Here is a 17,669-nt window from a genome sequence, read left to right on the forward strand (position 1 = left end):
TCAGAAAGCGATGACCATAGCGTTACAATGTGCTCGGTGTACCGTGGAGACATCCACTGCAATTAAACGCGTCTTCGGCGAATTTGCGTGGATTATCTTCCACGAATACACAATGTCAAGAATGCCAGCACTGTATTTCACGATTCTCACGCGAGCGAAACTCACGTCGAAACGAGCCGCGCGAAAACTCGGCCGAGTCGATGTTTGAACGACGATAATCGAATTGACGCTGGTCGATCAAATAACAAATCGGTGGTAGCGATAAGCGATATTTACGACGAAAGATAATCGTCGTAAAATTTTTTCATTTCACACGTCCACGTTTGATTTCGATCGTTACTTCCGAAAGAAGAAAAAAGATAATACCTCGTTTAAAGATAAAATTTCTATTCGTATCCATGAGTGTTTACGTTCACTGGTATACACCTATTCATACCCTTCGCAGTTTCGATCATTCGTTCGTTGTCATTCTGTCTCATTCATTCTCGATGTTGTAATCCAATCACTATCCTCTTCTAGCGACTATTTGTTCCGAGAGCTAATTCCCTACTAACCCTCGACTAAAAATAAGCGATAGTTCCGATTTTCTACCTTCGAATAAGGAACCTAGCGATTACTCTTACGCGAGACACGTTTTCTTCTGTCCACTGATTGCAAATTAATTATTGTACAATTTCACTAGCTATCCTTTTGATACTTTCCATTCGTATTTCGTTGTTTTTGCTGCGTTAAATTACAGGATCGAATATTGAAATTCCTTTTTATATTAACACATTCCTTTAGCAGGAAATGACACATTCCAGGCATCCCACAAAAACGACGATTTACATGGTGATTGTCTCAGTGAATCATTTGATCGGAAGGTAGGAAGCTAATGGTCGAAGTGTCTCATCGAGAATGATGATCTTTTTCAGTATTTCATTTGCATTAACTGGTCGAACAAGTTGGATAAAATGTCTGGTAAAACGTATAATCGAGAAGCTACCTATTGGCTCTTACAAGACTGTGCTCTCTCAATTACTCGATTGATCCTTTTTTAAATATAATACCACCAATAGCAACAACCTGCCTATTAGCTGTTTGCAAAGATACATTACAACTTAAATAAACCGGCCGGTGCTTGGAACGAACTCTTTCAAATATATATTATCTAATATCAACAGTTTAGCTACTTTTCCACTGTACCTCAATAACGTCGGTAATCTCTTATCTGCCCCCAAGCTGCTACTGTTTTCTAAGCTGCTTTCCAAAATCGATAACCTGGCCACCACTTAAACTTACAACGAACCTTATCTATAATATAATATCCAATGTCGATTAGTTTAGCCGTGTTTCCCAGAACTACATCTGAATGACGTTGATCATCTATCTTCTAGCTGTCGCAAACCTGGTAATTTGTGTCGACCGAATAAGACTAAAAATTCTTCAAAAATTGCGATCGAATAGTTGTACAACTACACTTCGTTGCGAACAATTTGCCTGCTGTGCCTTTCAATGTTGTGTTTCAACGGTAATCTTTTAACAGTTTAATATTGCTCGGACCACTTTTGTACTCTCCCCCTCTAGTTACACTTTGTCTCGTCTCGGACAAGTCCAACAACGCAAAATAAATTCCACCGTTAAGGGGTCAGCATAACCGAGCCTGTTAGCTCTGTCACAGCTGCACACCAATCTTAGGAATGTTTCCACCGTGTGTCCCAAATCTACTCACCGTAATAGCTGACAGAAGATCTCCAAGAAATCCAGGGGCACGTCAGATACCGTGTACACGCACTGCCATTCTAATCGATCGCGAGGAACACTCATACACTGCGTGGCCGAGGAAGCAATTGATTCGAGCAACGAGGCTCGATGATCACGTCCGTCACGATCACTGCATCCACTGATCAGCGTTTCACGGAAAAGAAACACACCGTTTGCGAACGGACGATTCTGATCGCTGGGATCTGTTCACTCGTTGGGAAACTAGACGACAATGAATGTTCGAGAGACGCTCAATGAGAGAATTCCGTGTTCGATTGGAAATCGTACGAACGAAGAGACCAGGTCAGGTGCATGGATGCGACGTATTCAAGGCAGCACGGCATGGAGCAGGTAGAGCGTAGCCTTCGCTGCTCGAGCAACAGGTAGACACTGTGGAGAGAGGCGAAGATGGGAATGGAGCGAGTGTGCCACTCGGATAGACGGATCCGAATGCCGACGAGCGGGACTAAGCGTAAAGCGTCGTTCACACTGTTCCGGCGTCGAGGAATTCGTGGAATAATGGATGGAGCGGAACTCGTATAATAGCAAATGAAGAAGAACTCGTAATGTAGTGAACGAAGAAAACTGGTGAACCGGTAAATAGAATTTGTAGAGTAATAAAGAGAGAAGGATTCGTAAAGTAGTGAATGAACGAGAACTTGTGGGAGCTCTAGATAAAAGAGAATTCGTAGAATACTAAATAGAGGAAAACGAACTCGTGAAGTAGTGACTAAATAGATAAGTACTCGTAGAGTAGAGTCTAAATAGAGAAGTACTCGTAGAGTAGAATCCAAATAGAGAAGAATTTGTGGAGTAATAAATAGAGGAGAATTCGTAAAGTAGTGAATGAACGAGAACTTGTGGAGCTCTAGATAAAAAAGAATTCGTAGAATACTAAATAGAGGAGAATTCGTAAAGTAGTGAATGAACGAAAACTTGTGGTGCTCTAGATAAAAGAGAATTCGTAGAATACTAAATAGAGGAGAACGAACTCGTGAAGTAGTGACTAAATAGATAAGTACTCGTAGAGTAGTATCTAAATAGAGAAGTACTCGTAGAGTAGAATCCAAATAGAGAAGAATTTGTAGAGTAATAAATAGAGAAGAATTCGTAAAGTAGTGAATGAACGAGAACACATGGAGCTCTAGATAAAAGAGAATTCGTAGAATACTAAATAGAGGAGAACGAACTCGTGAAGTAGTGACTAAATAGATAAGTACTCGTAGAATAGTATCTAAATAGAGAAGTACTCGTAGAGTAGAATCCAAATAGAGAAGAATTTGTAGAGTAATAAATAGAGAAGAATTCGTAAAGTAGTGAATGAACGAGAACACATGGAGCTCTAGATAAAAGAGAATTCGTAGAATACTAAATAGAGGAGAACGAACTCGTGAAGTAGTGACTAAATAGATAAGTACTCGTAGAGTAGAGTCTAAATAGAGAAGTACTCGTAGAGTAGTATCCAAATAGAGAAGAATTTGTAGAGTAATAAATAGAGGAGAACTCGTAAAGTAGTGAATGAACGAGAACTCGTGGTGCTCTAGATAAAAGAGAATTCGTAGAATACTAAATAGAGGAAAACGAACTCGTGAAGTAGTGACTAAATAGATACATACTCGTAGAGTAGTACCTAAATAGATAAGTACTCGTAGAGTAGTATCCAAATAGAGAAGAATTTGTAGAGTAATAAATAGAGGAGAACTCGTAAAGTAGTGAATGAACGAGAACTCGTGGTGCTCTAGATAAAAGAGAATTCGTAGAATACTAAATAGAGGAGAACGAACTCGTGAAGTAGTGACTAAATAGATAAGTACTCGTAGAGTAGTACCTAAATAGAGTAGAGTAGTATTCAAATAGAGAAGAATTCGTGGAGTAGTAAATAGAGGAGATATAACAAAATGGTAAATATTAGGTTGCTCGGAAAGTCATTTCGTTTTCCAAAATGGAGAATATATAATTTAATAAAATATTTATACACTCTACAAAAATCGTATTTCATTTGCACTCAAAAAAAAAAAAAAAAAGAACGAAATGCCTTTCCGAACAACCTAATACATGGTAACTAATAAAAGAGTAAATAAATAACGGGTAGAGTAGAACTCTTCAAATAGAATATCACGTGTGTGGGAGCATAATATTTTTTACCTGGGGACACGAATGATGCATATACGACTTTATTTGTAGAATAGAAATGTTTTCACAAAAAGAAACCGTGGATTCCTGAATTCTTCGTTCGTAACGTTTACAAAACCGTAGAGAACTTGTCTCGGTGGTCCGCTCTGTGTAACACATACTCTTATCGTGCTTATTAATCATTCAACGGATGTAACGCAGTTGCATAAAATGAAAAGAACATTTGTACGTAACAAGAAGGTTAACAAATTGTGACTGAGGATGTCGTCTATCAGATCGACTCCAGTTACGATTATCGTATAATCTGTCTGAGCGTATCGGATACATCGACATATTATGTCTCTTTCAGAAATTATATAATCCGTGTTATAAATCGGCGCACACTCGGTCATTACGAACAAAAATTTTTACTTGACAATTGAACAAAAAATTTCGAAATTTCAAGGAAACTTTACATTTCATTAACATCTACTCTTTCCTAGAAAATATGAAATGTTGATGGAATACTAGTATTACATATTTAATATCGAAATTAAATAATAATAGTTCAGTTTGCAATAGTAATTTGCAACGATTAATCTTTTCTTAAAAAATTCTTTAAAGAATAAAAACTGTCCCATGACCGAAGACAGAAAAAATATTTTTGACAGCAAAACGTGTGAAATTTTGGTCTTTCGTGTTCTTGAGATTTTTCGTTTAAAAAATTTGTAATTTAATTAAACTTATCATTTTTCGAATATGAGTACGTATATTTTAATAGAAAGCAAATCCACGTCGGTCACGTACGACGCCTCTCAATTGAATTTCTCGCTGACCTGTTACACAGGTATTACCTGTACAAATCAACGGGGCCTACTTTTTATCGTAATTATGAAATCTCCGTGAAACTCGGTGAATAATTAACCCGTTACCTTTACCTGTAATAAGTGGGCGAGTAAACTGTTTCCATTTCCTACTAACTATTAAATAATAATTGTAACTGACTTTAATTCACGTTTAATATTCTCGATGAAAGAAAAGTATTCTTATTTGAGAACTATCTCCGATTTCCTATCGCCTACCAAAGAAAGTATTTTTCTTTTACGATTTAACGAGACATCGTGCAAAATTAACAAAGATTACAAAATTTAATTAACCGTACCTGAGCCACGACCGTATTTTTCGGGAAGAAAATTTCAACACTTTGGAATAACTAACGATTTTGAAATTCCAATTTTAAACACTTTTCACTGTTATTCTATTCGCAGAATAATTAAAAGAATCTACGTATTTAAAACCAGAATAGTTTCATTCAGATCTAAAAGAGTTCAAATCTCGAAAAAATGACCACAGGAGAAGTTTCGTCATCGTCGCAATATTTATCTTCTTGAACAATTAACTTCGTCGCGAACAGTTTTCTCGTACATCCGTATCGAATAAGAACATTCCGGTGATCCCGTTAAAATGATCCGTCCTGTATAATACCGATGATCTCAGCGATGAAAGAATGTAGTCGCGCGTTTTCATCCGAGAAAACTCGATTCGGATTCTGGAAACTCCCAATTGAGAATACAGACACGCAACAGGCGACTGGTCCCAGGGTCAGCGCTCCTCCGATGTGAATGAAGCCGTACTCCATGGACGTGGTGGGGGGTTCAATCATCGCAATGAATTACAACGAGCCAGTCACCGAGAGTGACTCACTGTGGTGCTCTAGCTGCTGTAGCGGCCCGCTAGAGCTTTTTTTCTCATTGCCCTTCCTCACGGGGAAGGAATTCGAGTCAGGGGGAAAAAGAGCTCGCGGTCCTTCTGGAAAATATGTAGGGCCTAGGAGGCACACCGTATTCATGAATTAACGGAGCGCACGAGCAAAATGCACCCTAGGTATGTGTGTGTACGCGTGTGTGTGTGTGTGTGTGTGTATACTTTCATTCGCGAGAAATCGAGAACCAGAGATAACGGAATTTCTAGTGCTCGTAATGACTTTTTTTTTACGCGGGGAAATCTTTTAAAAGACTTCATTCTACATTTTTCTAAATCTTTCATCTCGCTCGCAATGGCTTGGTCTCCTTTTCGTTTGGATTTTGTGGAGATCAGAGTTCGCAATTGAGACAATTGGACGAGATTTGTTTCGTGCCACGATAAAATTTCGAGTCACATTTCGATACTTCTGGTACCCCCGGTGTGCTTTGGCTTTCACTCTGATTTAATCTTCCGGAGATCAAAGCAATCGTGATCATCAAAACATTCGTGAAAAATTCGAAATTCTCATTAACCGAGAAACTTCGTGTTCCCATCAGTCACTCGATTAAACGTCCCAGATTTGGGGCATGTACGATCAAAATTGGACTCGAGATTATGGGTCGATCGAACTTGCAAGGTTGACCATATTTTATCACGTTTTCGATCCTTTTGTAAGGCTCTAATTTGTAGGAAGAATCCTTTCTTAATTTGTTTGCTGTATTAGCGAGCAATGTTACAATTATCCGCAGAAATATTTTCGAGGGCGTGTACTTTGAGAAAATGAAGTAAAAGGAAAATCGATTTTTTGATATTTCTGGACAAGAATACCCTCTTAATCCATTTGCATTTTTAATATCTATATATAAGTGCAATTTTCTTGGATGTTATCATCAGAGCGCATGTATACGCGCATCTACGTTGCGATAACAGTGGCCAAGGATAGAGATTCCATTCCATATCTAGGAAATTCCTCGAATCTGTTGCAAAAATTTATTTCACTCTTACGATTAGTTTCAATGAAACTGGAAGTGTTTTTATATTGTACTTTCTTTACAGTTTTAATTACATTTATTTATCGGTTCGTTTCTCTAATATATCTACCGTGTAAAAATTGGAGATATTATATAAGTATGGAGTGCGTTTTTACCAAAAACAGAAGACAAAAATATATATACATATATATTATATATATAGTAGATACATGTGAACATTATTCTTCATTTTCATACTTCAAGAATCACTCAAATATTAAATTTGTAATACTTTTCGAAATATTTGTATTCAAATTTGATAAAACGAAATTTGATGGAAGCATATTTTGAATTCTTTCGTACAATACAAATTCATTAATGAATATTAGTTTCGACATCGGAACTGCTTGCAAAGTACGAATAAAGATCAACTTGATGTAACATTTTTCTTTTGGGTCTGTTCTGACCCACGCTCTCAGAGGTCGCGTCGATCTCCGCGACTCGTGATAAGTAATTTTCTTAAAACTGTTCCTTTCAGAACCGAAAAGGCGATCTATAGAATGACAAAATAGAAAAGAAAAGTTAGAGTCGGGTCTATACCGACCCCGACATGGTTGCCAACAATCGTTAGAAGAGTTGATCGACGGAGTGTTGATTACTAGACAACCGATTGTAACCTGAGAAATGGTCATTGAATTCGTGATTCAAAAAAGTGGCCAAAAAATTCCTATCCAATCCTTTGCATCGAATAGCAACCCTTCAAGGGTCCTCCAATTTGAAAGAAAATTTGGAATTCTTTCGTACAATACAAATTGATCGATCAATAATAGTTTCGACATAGGAATTGCTTGCGAAGTACGAATAAAGATTAACTTGTAATAACATGTTTCTTTTGGGTCAGTTCTGACCCACGCGAAAATAATACTCTAGTAATATTTGAGCACAGACGACTTGGCCAAATGCAATTTGGGACTCGTTGGTACTCATGGCGAAAGGAATCGGGATTTTGTCCAGGCTGGAACTGAATTATTGGACAACGTAGAATGTTACATTTGAGGTTAGGATTTCCAGACTCGTCGATCTCTTTCTCGATAATTTGCTGGTAATTATCTAGTTCGAGACCAGAATTTAACGCTCCGCGAGCCACGAAAAAATCGAATTTCACAGCGAGGCGGGTTTCAAAGCATCTTCAACGGTGTCTAGTTTCTTTTTCAACGAACACTCTCTCGCTCTCTCACTCGCATACCGTGCCAATTATTCTCCGCACGGAAGTTCCACGGCCTGGCGTGAGAGATTGATGCAAGTCGATGCACTCGGCGTATGTTTTATTCATACCTTTCACCGGATCCGATAAGAAAATTATATTTAAACCGGCGCCCCGTGATGTCGCGGGAAAAGAGAAAACCGATCATTCGATTTGTCTCCCTCCGATGGAAAGTAATATTCTCCCATGCATTCGACGGACCACTGATTCCTCGTCCAGTCTAATTGTTGCTTTGTTCGTGCATTTAGCGACGCAACGAATTCAAGCACGACAATAACAACATTCTCGGGACTGTGCTATTCGGTCACGTTGGTTGGAAGTATCAATGGTTCTCAACGATAAATATTTTATGGATTCATAAATAAATTTGGAAGATTGTCTCTAGTTTTTATTATAAGATTTAAAATATAACTCGTGGAATATAAACGATAAACTTGTCCTGTGGAAATAAAACAACCTGTGGAATATAAAACATAATAACCCATATGATATAAAAACGATCTGGGGAATTTAAAACGTAGTAACCTGTAGGATATAAAACCGAACTTGTATTTGGTTGTGTTTTATCGATCACATTCTACTTTAGACTAAACCTACATATTAGTAATAAAGTATTGTTAATATTTGTCCCGGTTATATTCGGTTAAGAACCGAATAAACAAGTTCTGATAAATGAAGCAGTTCTCATAAATGTCGTAGTTCTAATAAATAGAAAAGTTCCAATAAATAAACATATTCTAATAAATAGAACAGCTCTCATAAATGTAGAGGTTCCAATAAATAAACACATTCTAATAAATAGAACAATTCTCATAAATATAGAAGTTCCAATAAATAGAAAAGTTCCAATAAATAAACAAGTTCCAATAAATAAACAAGTTCCAATAAATAAACAAGTTCCAATAAATAGAAAAGTTCCAATAAATAAACAAGTTCCAATAAATAAACAAGTTCCAATAAATAAACAAGTTCCAATAAATAAACAAGTTCCAATAAATAAACAAGTTCCAATAGAAAAGTTCCAATAAATAAACAAGTTCCAATAAATAAACAAGTTCCAATAGAAAAGTTCCAATAAATAAACAAGTTCCAATAGAAAAGTTCCATTAAATAAACAAGTTCCAATAAATAGAAAAGTTCTAATAAATAAACAAGTTCCAATAAATAGAAAAGTTCCAATAAATAGAAAAGTTCCAATAAATAAACAATAATATTCGATAAATTTAGAATTTCTAACAAATAAAAATGTTCGGATAAATCTACCCACTTAATTCGCACAGCAACAAAGTGCAAAGTATATATATATAGACACCTGAGAGTTACGTGTAATAATGGTAGGCTTCGCTAATGTGCGATCGAATGGCAGTTTGGGACAATTGTGGGCCTAGACCAGCATCGAATGCGCGCTCCACGTTACTTTTTAAAGGCACCTTCGCGCGCGGTTTCGAGAGTCTCGAGGGCCCTGCGATACGGGCCGTTTAACGATAGGTCTCTAACGTCGAAAGTATCCAGCGCCGGTTCTAAATAAAGCCGGGGCTTTTTCACGCGAACGGAATCGAGGCGAGGCGAGGCGGAACACGCCTCCGTGGGCCGATTAAACGACGCGAAATTATAGTATCGTGTCCGTTTCGCCGCGGTGTTAAATAATTCTCGTAAATAAGAGTAAACCGCGCGAACGAGATACTTTATTAGCCATCGCCAAACTACCGTGGAAACGTTACAACGTCTAATATACATTCGCGGGCGGAGTAAATCGGCGGTAATTTTTCTCCGTTCGCGGAACGACTTATCGTGTGAAATTGGTTATCGGAGGGAGGGGGGCTATTACGTCGCCCATAGTGATTGAATACTAGCCGTTAATAAAATTAACGCGATCCCCTGGTTGCCACGGTTGATCGTAGGTATTAACTGGATCTCTGTTCCGCTAATCTTGATTATCGCTGGGCGACATCTAGAGGTAGTTGGGTTTGTGACACAGAGCAATGACGGACCTCTCCGAACGTCTCGTTGGAATTTGCTCCGCGAGAGACTTTCAATTCGTTGGAATGGAGGTCTTCCGATGCCATTATTAGTAGCGAAACTTTCTCGCCCACAGTTACCGGTCAATATTTGATATAACCGTTAGACTTCTTCGACCGACCGAGAATCTGCACAGACACTGACGAAGGTTAGGATTTGTAGGTTAGTTGGAAACGTGGACATAAAATTGTTACGGGATAACCTACTCAGGTATTGCAAGGAGCTGGTAAGTCGACGAGTCTGACAAATGCTGTCGGGTTCAGTTTTATCGGGGTAAAATCTAAATAATTACAATTTTCGAAAATTATAATTTTTACGCTTTTTACGCTACTTTAATGCCGTGTCTGGTGTTTTCATTGGAAACTGAAGCGTTAAAACCCTGCTTGCCCTTGTGACGTCCTTCTAGCGAAACTTATCAGCTCGTAGTATTCGAGGCATCGGTTTTCTAGTATCTAGAATGGCAACAGAATCGGATTGAAAGCAGCGACGATGGTATCACGAGTGTCTCACTGTGACTTAAATTTTACTATGCGTAGGAACCGATAAAAGAAGGACAGGATCTTTGACAATTAGTTATTGGGTTGTTCGGAAATTCAATTCGTTTCTTTTTGGTAAAAATGAAACACGATTTAGAGTGTATAAACATTTTACTAAATTATATATTCTCCATTTTGGAAAACGAAATGACTTTTCGAACAACCTAATATTTCTTGATTCATTAGGGACTGCTTTAGGATCGTCAGGGTGTCTTTCCAATTCCCAATTTGCCACCATTTTGTTCCAACGGTAGAGAAACAAAATTAGGTTAATAAAACTTCTCGCCTCGATTAATAGGGATACAGGTGGCTTGTAAATGTTGCGGAGACGCAAAATATAGAACAGACGTATCTGAAATTTAGGCAAGAGAGTGTTGAAAAAGGCACGCATTTTCCAGGGGAACATATTAGGACGACAATATGGCCGTCGTCGACGTCTGCCCTCTATTAGCAGTCCAGGGAAGAAGAATCCTAGGTAATAGAGACGTCGGTAACCCGTACCTAGCGGACGCTTCAATAATACGTTTGCACAAATAAAAGAAAAGCTCTCGACCTCAATATCGTGTATTCCGTGGACGAGACTTTTGAATAAATCCCCACGAAACACAGTGAGGTCGATTATGCGTCTTCGCGCACCTCTGTCTCGAGACTTTTCCAGATCCATGTGGGCTACGCCTGTAAAGTTCGCAAGACTAAACGAGACGTGAAACGCTCAAAGACGAAACGCGCGAAACGAGTGAAACGCTCAAGACGAAATGCGTGAACGCTGAAAGAGGAAACGCACGGATTGAAAACGTGACACGTGAAACGCTGAAAGACGGAACGAGTGAAACGCTCAAGACGAAATGCGTGAACGCCGAAAGAGGAAACGCACGGATTGAAAACGTGACACGTGAAACGCTGAAAGACGGAACGAGTGAAACGCTCAAAGACGCCGAAACGCGTGAAACGCCGAAGGAGGAAACGCACGGAACGATTAAAGACGAAGTACGCGAGACGGTGAAGGAGACGGAACGCTTAAAGAGGAAACGCACGGAGCGCGTTCGTAGACGAAACGCGTGAAACGCTCGGAGACGAAGAAACGTCCGAGTTGGCATTAGCGGGAAGGAATCAATCCCGAAGCGCGGAACGCACTCGACACGTTCGATGATCGGCAAGCCGCCTCTATCGCTCGAGGCAACCTGTTGTCCACCGACATACGTTCGAACGGACGGAATTCGATCGAGTGTACGCGGTCACGTGCCAGCGCGTAGCTTCTCCCAGAAAGCGGGCTAAGCCTCGTGCCACGGCACGGAACGGATTGACGCGGAAAAATGCGTGCAGCAGGACGGCGCCAGTGCGCGGCGCCCCGCGGCCCTCTTTGCCCCTCGGTGACGCCGCGGCCCGACCGACACCGGTGGGGGGCTAAGGGAGTGATGGTCGCGGAGGGAAAGGAGAGATCAACGCTGAAACGAATCGAAGAGAGAGGTGAGATGAACGCCGAGAAAGATTCGTGAAATCGAGACAACGTTCTCCGCAAAGGTATAAACTAGTCTACGAGTATTACATTTTCAAAAGTATACACGTTCTTTCTATACGGAGAATGCACGTGGATTCAAATAATAATAATAAATATTAGAGTTACACACGGAAGCGTCGAACTCCGGTTGGACGAGTATTGAACGAAAGTATTGGCACAGGCAATGTGTTTTGTAATAGGATCGTATGTAAATCTGAAACGAGGAACGATATTTTATGAAATCTTTTTCGAAAAATATTTACTTGAGCCTTGAAGTTGTATCTACGAAAAACTAGGTATGTGAAACAACTGCACGGTTAGTGTTAATAGAATATGTATCCGGTAAGACGTTTTTGCCAAAAGTATTGACCCAGTATCGTTTGTAATGTTGGTGCGCATGTCAAGGTGGGAAATCCCAATGATCGACAATTCGAACTGATCGTTATTTACTACCACTGGCAAGCGTTTTAGAGGCAAAAAAAAGAGAAAACACGAATAATGTAGAGGTACACTTAATGTAGAGGTTAAGGCAATATTTAAAAAAAAGATTTAATAAAATATCGTTCTTTCTAATTTACACACGATTGTATTACAAAACATTACCTGTAACGATACTTTTGTTCGGCACTATACACGTGGAATCGCAAAAAGTTATCGAAATAGTTTGTTATTTATACACGGATGATTAAGGAACAAACAGTGAAGAACACTTGGCGAAACCGGTATGCCTTGCTCGAGTAACCTAAAAAGGAAAAAGGATGTATAATAATAATAGTAATAATTAAAGCAACTCGTTAGAGCCAATCGTAGAAGGTATCTACTTTTTCTGACAAATACGAGAATAATAATTAGGTTTGAATGTACGTTGAGGCTCCGCGCTAAACATTAATTTCAGTCAACCGCAAGCTGATAGGCCTGATTAGCCTCGTAACAACAGTATTACATCTCATTGATACTGACCTCGGACAATTATCAAAAGCAACGTCACGTTTATAAATTTAATCAATTAGTGTACTAGCGCCGCGTTATCAATGAGTTTACATAACAGGAAGTATCGTTTGTTGTCAGTCTGTCCCGACTACATTCCGAGAAATCGATTAGTTTCGTTTTAAACAACAAAAATACACAACAGATGATTCGAATGGAATGTTCACTTTTGCACGGTTTAATTCCAGATTGCAAGTATTTGAGTAGGTCTGTACCGAAAATATTTTTAAAAAATTACTCAAATTACGTACAGTGAGCGTCGATATAAAGTTAACGCTTAAAATTTTCAAGTTTTCTTCGAAAAAACTTACAAGGTATGAAAGGAACAATTTATAAGATATTGAAAGCTCAATTTGTCTTCTACAAAAAATATATATTTTTATTAGTAATAAGTTAAGAGTAGACAAACTTATAACGAAAAGAAGAAAAAAAAGTCCCTACTTCTCGACTCAATGTAAAGTTAACACCCCTGTTTTTATGTTAGTAATTACGACTGTCGTAGTAAATTTTTATTATGTTGGCATCACTGTTTAGCAATACGATCTCTTTTGTTTCCATACCGTAACATCGCATGTTATGCAAATTAAAAATCAACAATCCTTAAAAGAAATTGCAAAAGTTGTGAAAAAAATTCATGTGGTTGTGAAAAAAATTATTGACAAATATAACGACCTCGGATTGTTAAATAATATTGATCACAAACAGCGACCAAAAAAACTCAAAAGTTGGCCAAAAAGTAAAGCAAAATTCTTTTTCGATTGCAATAAAAATATCAGAAGAACTGAGTAATTTTAAGAAAAAAGCAGTTAGTGCAAGTATAATCTATAGAACACTAAATAGAGCAGAGTTATTTGGACGAATTTCGAGGAAAAGATCAATGATTTTTTAAGTCAATAAGAAGAAACGGTTGCAATATACCAAAGATCACCTAAATTATACTGAATCTTTGTGAAATGATATTCTCTTCACTGATGAGAGTAAATTTGAAGTTTATAGGAATAGAAAATCACCGAAGGTATGGAGAAGTAAAGATAGTACCTTGAAGAAAAAGAACTTGGTCCATACAATCAAACATGGCGGAGGATCTGTGATGGTCTGGGGGTGTATGACCGCTTCCGGTGTTGGAAATCTCGTGTTCATTGAAGATTCAATAACAAAGGAGGATTATGTTGAAATACTGCGGAAAGACTTGGAGCCCAACGTTGGGAAATTGAACTTATCAAGAACATTGACATTTCAAAGTGAGAACAATTCGAAGCGTACATCAAGCATGACAAAAGAAGAACTTTAGCGTACAGCAAAACAATTAAATCCAGACTTCAATCCCATAGAAAATCTATGGGATCATCTAGATCGGAAAATAAGGAAAAAAGATATCTTTTTCTTAACGTCTTTGTAACGTCGATAGAAACTCTTACGAATTTAATTTTAATTAATTTAATTTTAATTACATTTCAGTAAGTTATACATATTTATTGGTCAAATCTATGAGAAACAGATTGACCGAAGTTAGAAAAAACAACGGAAATTCAATACAGTATTCATTTTACGAAAAGAAAAAGGAAAAATTCTTATTGATACCTATAGATGTTAACTTTATATTGTTAACACATAATTCAAGATGAATATACTTCTTTTGTTCTTTGCATTATAAGTTTGTTTACTGTTAACTTATTACTAATAGAAATATATGTTTTTTATAGAAGACAAATTGAGCTTTCATTATCATACACATTTTTCTTGTTTTCTTTCATAGCTTTTAAGTTATTTCAATGAGAATTTGCAAATTTTAAGCGTTAAATTTATATTGACGCTCACAGTATAATTAGAAACGAGGTTATTTGTTTTCATTTTCATCGACAGAACCGTATCGATTCATTGGTGACGTTCTTATGGCAGTATGAGTAAATATACGAGTAAAACCATAACATTGTTTTACCATATCAGTGCCGCGGAAAGTTCTGTCGTTCCTTTTGTATCTCTTTCTTCTTAATCGTGTATCTCGGAACACTTACTCCTGGTTATCAAATGTCATATATTGACAGATTTGTCATTTGTTTAGTTCTAGATTGAACTGCGTCATTTGAGTCAGTTACATCTCAGATACGATTAGTTGCTTCTGGTTATTAAATTTCATATATTGACAGATTTGTCATTTGTTTGGTTTTAAGTTGAACTGCGTTATTCGAGTTACTTGAATCTTAGGTTGATACGTATCGATACCATTTTATAGCTTTTGACCTTTTATCGAACTGTATCGAAGTAAGTACCAAGAAGAATCAATACTCTTCGGTGTATACTCGAAATTCAATACTTCTATTAATATATCGATATACAATTGATACTATATGAAATTATCGATACCAATACAGTGGTAACGAAGCATCGAGAAATCGATTCAGGTAATGTAATTTTTAACTAATTTATATTCAAATACCTGAAATAAATATACAAATTTAGCTCTTGTAAATAAGAAATGTCATAGAGGCATACAGAGGTATTTGTTTAGTCTCAATTTGTATATTAATATCTAATATTACATTACATATATATTAATCTTTTATCCATATACGTCACAATAAAATATTGTTAAGAAGTACTATTTTATTAATATTCTCATCTTTTAAACGTTTTATTTTCTTAGTTTACTGTTAATATTCCATCTCATTGTCAAATATCTAATTAATTTATTTTTTAGTTTCAGTCATTTTGTATAATTTCACACGTTTAACAACCGTGCCTCAAAGTGTTAAATGGACAAAAGTCAGTACAAATGGTAGAAGAGAAAATGTAAACGATTCTGTAATTTTCCCCATCGGTGGAAATGTGTGAAAATGACGAGTCTTGTAAACGTATCGTTAACTCTTCGGGACTTAATGACTTCAGAAATGTTCCATCTTTTTAATACCCGTGAAAAATTCAATCTGCCATGAAATATTAAAATAACTTCGTACAAATTGCACGTTGAGACTGTTAATATTCCGTCTCATTATTAAATGTGCAATTGATATATTTTTTAGTTTTAGTTATTTTGTATAATTTCACACGTTTAACAACCGTGCCTCAAAGAGTCAAATGGACAAAAGTCAGTACAAATGGTAGAAGAAAAAATGTAAACGATTCTGTAATTTTCCCCATCGGTGGAAATGTGTGAAAATAACGAGTCTTGTAAACGTATCGTTAACTCTTCGGGATTTAATGACTTCAGAAATGTTCCATCTTCTTAATACCCGTGAAAAATTCAATCTGCCATGAAATATTAAAATAACTTCGTACAAATTGCACGTTGAGACTGTTAATATTCCGTCTCATTATTAAATGTGCAATTGATATATTTTTTAGTTTTAGTTATTTTGTATAATTTCACACGTTTAGCAACCGTGCCTCAAAGAGTTAACCGACTGCACCTGCAGGCAAGACGCTCTACTTGCCGGACGGGTATTCAGGTGGAAAGAGGTGACCGGCTTTTAAAATTGTGGGTTAACGACGCGAACGCACCTTTGTGCCCTTTTTTGGAAATCGGCGGGGAGACCCGCGAAAAATCGATTCGAGTTATTTTCATGACCGAGCCACTACCAATCGTCGCTCGGCGCTGTTCGTTCGCGGTTAAATGATTTTCGACACAGGTGAAAGTGACGCGACGGTGATTCTCTATGCCCTTTTTCCTTGACAAATTTCACCTCGCAACACTGTCGTTGGCTCGCTTGATTTGGCGCCGCTTCTGTGTTCTATGAATTCGTAAATGAACGCTGAACTGAATGGCGTCGCGAAATTTAACCCGCGCGGACGTGTAATTTAACCCTTAAATTATTTACAGCATTAGCGTATATTATACGGGCAATTTTCCTGACCGATATCACCGGAGCGTACGCAAGGTGTTTGTTTGGAAACTTTACATTTTAGGAAGAAAAGTATTATTATTTTGTGAAATAGCTTTTTAAAGCAAGATTGGATGAAAAAATATTCCATACAAGAATTTGTTCTTCCTTTGCGTAGAATTTTTATGCAAGGTGTTTATTTGGAAACTTTACATTTTAGAAAGAAAAGTATTGTTATTTCGTCAAATATCTTTTTAAAGCAAGATTGGATGAAAAAATGTTCCATACAAGAATTTGTTCTTCCTTTGTGTAGAATAAGAATTTGTAAATAGAAATATAGGTCTCTATTTAAAAACACAAAGTTACCCTTTAAATTGTCTTGAAAGCGTTTGATGGATAAATAATAAATGAAATAGTCATATTTTCGACTCGAAGGCGAGAAACTTTTGTATTTAACATTTTTCCAGAAAATGTTCGGGCCAATGTACCCGAATTTGTTGCTAAAATACACCGACTATACACAGTGACCGTATTTGCCAACCAAAGAAGAGGACGAAAATTAAATTTTTATTCGTCCATTGTAAAATATTTCAGTCCATAATACAAACTCTAATAACGAGTAACAGATCAAAAATTGATTTCTTATTCCTTATGCGAAACTTTTATCCAGATACAAATTTTTCCCGTCTCTGATTTAAATGTATTAGTTTTCTTAGAACCGGACGATATTTTGTTAGTTGACTCAGCGCTACAAAAAATTTGTTGAATTTTTTACAAATTCCTGAAAATTCTACAAATTCGATTTTATCTGCACAGTCTTCGATTTCGACATCACGAGAAAAATACAATAACGAAGAATTTACTGTTCCTTGGAGTCTCCAGTGGGTCTTCGATGTATTAAAAACCAACGAATGCTTGTTGTAACATTTTCCATTTTTTGCGCTTTTCGTTAACGTACGACAAAAATAAGAGGTTCAC

At 37.2% G+C, this 17,669-nt stretch overlaps 1 protein-coding gene across 3 annotated transcripts in view; it reads right to left on the reverse strand.

Annotated features, from left to right (window-relative positions):
- Positions 1-17,669, reverse strand: part of Gefmeso (Guanine nucleotide exchange factor in mesoderm) — an 89,269-nt gene that overhangs the window by 30,043 nt on the left and 41,557 nt on the right. The window contains exon 1 of one of the 3 annotated variants that reach the window (XM_076306474.1): positions 1,712-2,124. The exons of the other annotated variants lie outside the window; for them this stretch is intronic. The gene's annotated coding sequence lies outside the window, so the exon portion shown is untranslated. Of the gene's footprint in view, positions 1-1,711; positions 2,125-17,669 lie in introns of those variants that run through there. 3 annotated transcript variants of the gene reach the window in all.

The sequence above is a fragment of the Ptiloglossa arizonensis genome, chromosome 3 (genome assembly GCF_051014685.1).
Source record: "Ptiloglossa arizonensis isolate GNS036 chromosome 3, iyPtiAriz1_principal, whole genome shotgun sequence".
NCBI lineage: Eukaryota > Metazoa > Arthropoda > Insecta > Hymenoptera > Colletidae > Ptiloglossa > Ptiloglossa arizonensis.